Source organism: Pelecanus crispus, chromosome 7 (assembly GCF_030463565.1).
Source record: "Pelecanus crispus isolate bPelCri1 chromosome 7, bPelCri1.pri, whole genome shotgun sequence".
NCBI classification, from domain to species: Eukaryota; Metazoa; Chordata; class Aves; order Pelecaniformes; family Pelecanidae; genus Pelecanus; species Pelecanus crispus.
The window spans coordinates 12700242-12706850 of NC_134649.1; positions in this window are offsets into that span (position 1 = coordinate 12700242).

Genomic DNA, 6609 nt, shown 5'->3' on the forward strand with positions numbered 1-6609 from the left:
TTAAATCAGACTTGCAGCAGTTCACGTCAACAGTAATATGGAAGATGTAGACAAAAAGCTTTTGCTTGCTGTTATTCTGTGATATTAGACAAAGAAAAAAGACTGAGTATTCTCTCAAAGATGATGTACGTGCCTTTCAAATGTTGTTACATATAACTCCTTTTAAGGGTGCTCAAACTCCTTTAAGGGTGCCCATTTGGTCTTCCAGAGTCAAACAGCACAGTCTAGTCTGACAATCTTTCCAGTTTGAAGAGGAAAATAGTACAAGATTCAACAGAAACCTTCTGAAGAAAAATGTGTTTAACTTCCTTAACAAAAACGTCCTGCCTGTTTATATTTCAGGCCAACTGGCAAGGCAGAATGCATTACAGCTCTTGGTACGCCGGACTGGTTTGTGACTCGAGACTCTCTCGGGCAATCTAATGAGAGACTTCTGAATTTCTTGGTGGCCTTTAACGTTGCCCATAAATCCAACCCCACTTCCTCTTTAGTGAAGGTGGGGTTTGTCATCGTCAGTGGGAGCAAACTGAGGCCATGAGAGACCGCATGTGCCTAAACAAACATGGGCAGCGGTCAAGTTCAAGGGCCAAATTCCGAGCTCTTAGCTGAGGAAATAGCTGTGGCCTTGTCTGCAGGGGAAAGTTTTTACTAGTTGTCCTCTAGGCCCCATGTGGAGGCTTTTTTTTTTTCTTGCTTTTTTTTTTTTTTTTTCCAATGATGAGTGGCTTTTTTTGGTTAGCTTAAACTTTTCCCCAATTGCACAAGGTAAAAAAGAAGCACATTTATTCCTGGGGGAGAGGTACTTGTACAAGTGTTTAAACCAATACATCAGATTAATTAATTCCTTGGGCTAGTCCAGAAACCTTCCCCAGATGAAGAAAGCCTGCATCCGTAAAAATAAATGTGCAGCTGTCCTGTAGGACATCCCTGACCATTCAGACAGAGCAGCTGAGGGCCCATCATCTCATCGGTGTGGACCTAACATACTTTTCCACGTAATCCTTCATCTAAGGTGGGTTCAAGAGCTTGTCCGTAGTTGCTCCCCAAAATGCAACACTGTGCCTATGTGCAAACTGCTTTTAAAATTCTCCTAAAATGTAGCTTTTTACAGTACATTTTATTTCTGTTGCCTTGTTCAATGTTGTTTGTATGCATAACTCTTACTGTCATTTCTCTGTAGCTTTTAAAAAATTTCCTGTGTTTCAAAGCTCAGTGGTTTCAGTGCAGAATGAAGTACTTAATGATCCTAGTCCTGCTAAAGCTCTGAACAGCTGATGTTTTTTACATATTTAATTTAGAAGCTGGGGGTCCCACACTGATGAGAAGGGATTTTCCGCGTTGCTGACTGCTCTGGAGAAAGCCAAGGGTGCAGCAGATCCCAGCTACAGTCAGGAAACCAGGGGAGTTTTCTTCATCAGGCTCCGTAGCCTGAGGTTCTCTTGTGGGTGTCCTTCCTCTCTTATAGAGCAGGAAGATGTTATGCAGATGGGGCAAAACGGGTGTGTGTGTGTGTGTGTGTGTAAAATCGTTCCAATCCCAGCTAGTAAAAGGGAGAATATTTAAATGTGGACATTAGGTGCCCAACTAGATTTGGTTGCTGTTTCAGTCATGTCCTATCACAACAGAGTACCGGCCAACTTCAGTGACCAAAATTGCAGTGCACGTGAGAACGTGGATGTAGGTAGAGATTGAGTTAAATACTTGCTCGCCTAATGTTTATTGTGTGTCTTGTTGTACTGACAACTCCAGAGAGCTCCAGAGCTGCCGAGGGGATTTTAAGTTTTCCTTAATGAGAATCAATTGCAGAGGCCTGGAGGGAAGATCCATACCCAAGCAGCAGCAATCATTCCCTGGTGAGTAAAGTTTGAGGAACAAGGAGATATTTAGCCCAAGAATCAACAACTCCTAGTCAGAAGCATTCCTCGGCCCTCCTTCTTCTAACGTCAGTAGGAAAGAATGAAGCAATAACAGGCTAGCATAGGGGGTGGCAGCTCCTGAAATTGGACAGCTGACACCAGTCGGAAAGGGGGATGTAGTGTTGTAATACATGTGGTTGGACTTGTATAGTCGAGCCAAGATTGTAACAGAGCCACTAAATTAATCTCTTAAACTAAGTTTGCCATGTATTTTCACCCACTAGCTTATACTGCTGAAAGAACTTACCTGTTTTATTCAAGAATTCATTACCGGCTGTTATGTCTTTTTGATTCAGATGATTCCTTGTTTTAATATGCATTTACGCTATAGGAGCCACATCTAATTTTATTCTAGTGATGTTGCAGTTCGGCACTATTTAGCTTAAACTTTGTTTAACCACGCCCCACCCCCATCCCCAAAGTAGCAGAATGCAGTGGTACTCTTTTCTTTGCCGTATTTTTGTTCTTTATATTTGCTTTAGCTGATTTATCCTGCATGTATAGTATGTCTGTACATTCCTGCTTAGAACAACCTCGTTGTAAAAATGCGTCGTCTATTTCATACTAAAATACTGATCTGATAGAAGCTATTTCCAAGATGACTTTTTCATACTGTGTTTAAATGGTAATTAAAATTTACATTTTATGTACATCTTAAACATCTTTTATATAGTTAATTGTGCATAAGATGCTTATATGTGATGTACAGAACAGAAATGCACAGGATTTGTCTAACTCATGCATGTTTTGAGTAATTAATACATTAACTATTGGTTTTAGATTCTAGTGTTTTAGCTTGTCTCTTCAGTGGCCTCTTTCAGCTGGAATGAGCAACATCTGTAGCTATTAATGAAAAAAATTAAGAATAGGTCTTACATAAACTAGATTTAAATTCTCACATTTTTTACTTTTGGTAGACCTATATGCATATCTGAAACCTTGTCTCCTATCACAGCAAGGTGCTGTGCACAAGAACAAGTTATATGAGTAGGAACTGAGGCCATGAGAGGTTAGGTAGCTTGTTCAGAACGTTAGGAAGCCTGAACAGGGAATTAAAAGCAGGTCTTTTAAATCCTAGGCTAGTACTTTAACCACTAAATTACCTTTTCTTTCTACTTGATGGCTTTACTGTGCTTTTACGCTTTGATTTGTCCTCTCTTCTAGACTGGTTTATCACCTTGTACTTTTTTTTTAATTACTTTTGTCTTTATATCAGTCAGTTTTCTTTTCTCTGGCTTTGCACTTAGCCCCTCTCCCCCTGCCCCATCCTAATTATAATCTTGGACTCTCTTCCATGTGTCTTTGCATGGACTCTTCCTCCCCCCAACTTTGTTTGAGCTTAATGTTGTTTTAAGAGGTGTGTGTGGTTCCCCCCATCCTCTTGTTCAGCCTTTGCTGGCGGGAAATCAATTCATCTTTATGTATTTCTTCTCCAGAGTGACAGATACCATTTTTTCTTGTGTTATCAGATTCATCATATTATATGATATTAATAAATTACAATTTAAATAATATCACAGGTCTTCTCCACATTTACCTTTCTAAAAAGGTCATGCAGTCTGTTTTCCTGCTGCAAGGCACAATCACCTGTGCTGATGTTGGTCCTAATGGATGTTTGTCCAATGTGTTCTGAAAGATCTCCAGTAGCAGAGACTCTACAGCTGCCCAGACAAATCCTTTCCGGTATTATCCTTACTGCTGGCAAGGCTGCCTCCCCATTCCCTTTGTGTCTTACCTGAACTCTTTTGCTGCAGTTCAAACTCATTCTGTTTCTCCAACGTACCAAGGACATGGAATAGGGATTTCTTTGATGTCATGCTTAAAAATTACTATTTCCCTCCTGTTTTCTTTCACTTAAGTAACACCACTTCTTTCAATCTTGTTTTATTGTAAGTCAGGTTTTAAGATGCATAGGTCTGTTGTTGCATGCAAATGTGGAAATAGTCCAAAGGACAGCAAATGGTAAATAGAAAAAAAATTAGACCCAGCAGTCTTGGTCCTACCATGCTTGATAGTTTTCAGACTGGTTCAACTGGTAGTCTGTTTTTCTGCAGAATTACTACGATCTTTGCAAAACACCCTATCTGCGATTGTGAAAGCCTTTCAAGACTGCTGTGATTAAAGCTGACTTCTGTAGGTGTAACCTGTGGATATGCAACTAAGGAGAGCTCTGGCTTGCATTCCCAGGCTTTCCTTAACACCTTTTGGAATTTCGTATCTTGTTACCCCCTTACCTCTTATTTTACTTTGTAGTTGGTACTTTCCACTTAAGTTTGGAGATCTACTTACTACTGTATAGTGTCCCTTTTCCCATAAAATCTCAAGCTGGGTATACTTCTCAGAAGTATTGAGATACACAGTCACATATATATATTTCACTCATTCATCCTTAAAATTTGCTGTCAAAGCCATTCTTTTGCTGTTGGAACTCTGTTCTCATGTTTCCCTTTGTTCTGTGGGAGTTGCTAAGATTTCCCATTGAAATTTATTTTAAACGTTTGCTCTTTTGTGCAGATTCACTGCACAGTCTTGTCTCCCACAGTGTAGATGGGTTACAATGGAGACGATGGTAACCTGGCAGTGATACAGGAGCACATTACTTGCAGCTGTAGTGAGATTTCACCCAGCATTCTGATGCAGAGTACTTCACACTTCCAAATTAATCATACTTCTCTCTCTGTTCTTGTTGCTTGGGTAAATATTTCACTGTTGTGTTGACTTGGGCAGTGATCTATGTGAGAAACAAGGGTCTTGTTTTCCTGCCTCTTGTACACGCTTACCTACCAAGCAAGCTTTTAAGCCTGGTGCCTTTTTCACACTTGATAAAATGAGTCTGTTTCCATCATGTAGCGTTGCTTCTTTGTAAATCTGAATACAAGTAAAGAAATTCATGTCTATTGCCAAATGTTCTGGCTGAATGCCATCCCTGGTGTTCTGGCTTCATCCAGATGACGAATGTTCCCTGTCAGCCTGCAGCCTAGTGAGAGGGGACAATGGTAGAGAAATACTGTAATTATCTAATCAACTTTGCTTAGAATGTGAAGCAAATGCAATTCTTTAATACTCTGGGTTTACTATAGCTGTTAATTAACATGTGCAAATGCAATTTGTACAGCAAAACCAAGTAGAGGAAACATTCACTTTTAAGTTACTTTACTCCCCTCTAGTGGTCTTATACCATATGTACTTTTATATAACACTTTTCATCACAATAGATTTAAGGATGGTGTTAGTGTTCTGTAAAAACCGAAAGTCTACTGGTAACTTCTCCTTCCTTCTGCTCATCTGCTCTTTCTGTAGAGAAGCCAGCTCAGTGACTGGGATTCTTGCCAATGTAACTCTCTAAACGACACTGTTCTTTATATGTTGACTTTAATTAAAGGCCAAACTGCACCCACAGCTTAAAAATCAGTATGTACAGAAAAATCTTAAAGCTGCGTACTAAACATTTATTTTCTGTGCCCTCAAACCTGTTCACAAGGGGTGTTAGTGGCAATGTCATGGTGACTCAAACTGCAGCCAAGGCTGTAGAAACATCAGCAGAGCCCAGTCCCACCTGTAGTGCTGCTATATGTTTGTTCTGTGGGACATGCCAGTTTTGGTGCGTGTCTAACGCTGTTTGGGCCTGTGCAAGTTGTGGGACATATGGAGACTGTTGAATGACTGGGTTCCTCCTTTAAGCTTGCCAGTTGGCCATTTTGTGTAGGATGTGGCTTCCACTAGCTGGAAAACAGATGAGAACCTACAGGATCAGAATGGAAACTTCTACTTTTCCAGTAATCCTCTGGTTCTTTGCTCAAGTTACTGATGTTGTAATCAACACTGTACAGGTGTGCAGCACAGGCTTAATTTAGCAATAGTTAATGGGTAAGTTCTTGGCTAAATTTTTCTTTGCTTCCTGGAGTCTGTATTTTAAAGGTTTTGAAATGACTTGCTAATACAGTGTCCTTGGAGAAGGTAGGGTACCTCATAAGATGCTTGCCTCCTCCTTTTTCTGACCAGAGAGAGAGTATATTAAGAAAAATGTAGATAGAGAATTCACTTTTCAGAAGCTAGCTGCTCTTTTCAAACTACCCACTCGTAACTTTTCCATTTTCTTCTAGAATGCCTTGGACTAATATTTGGAAGAAAAGAAAGGGGAATAAGAGTGGTATAGAGTCAATAAAGAAAATGTTGACAATTTTCCATTTGAAAATACAGTTCTCTTAAAATACTTCACAAAATTGTGTTTGTCTTCATATTTAGTTATGGAAGAAAAAAGGAAACGTTCCAAGAATCAAAACATTTTAACACTATTGGAGTGGAACCTTTTGTTTTAAAATGAGTCTTCGTTTGTAAACTTTTGCAACTGTAAAAAGTCAAAATTGAAATGAAACAGTTTGAGAGATCCAAACCCGGCCTTTTTTCTGCATGATTTTTCTTTTGTGGAAAACTTAAGTATCTCAGTTTCCTTCCAAGCTGGAAGGAAACCAAACGTGAAAAGTAAAATCCTTCGTAAAACGTAACTCCTGTCTTCCTGCAGTGCTCTTACAAGAGATTATTTGCCTGTGTCAGCGATGCATGTTATAATAACCAATAGCTGGGGAAACTATTTCCTACGTTTCTTAAGATTGTTCCCTTTAGGTCATTAGCAGATAGTTCTAATAAACATGAGCTGAGCCAGTAGAGGCTTTGACTCTATTTATCATTGAGG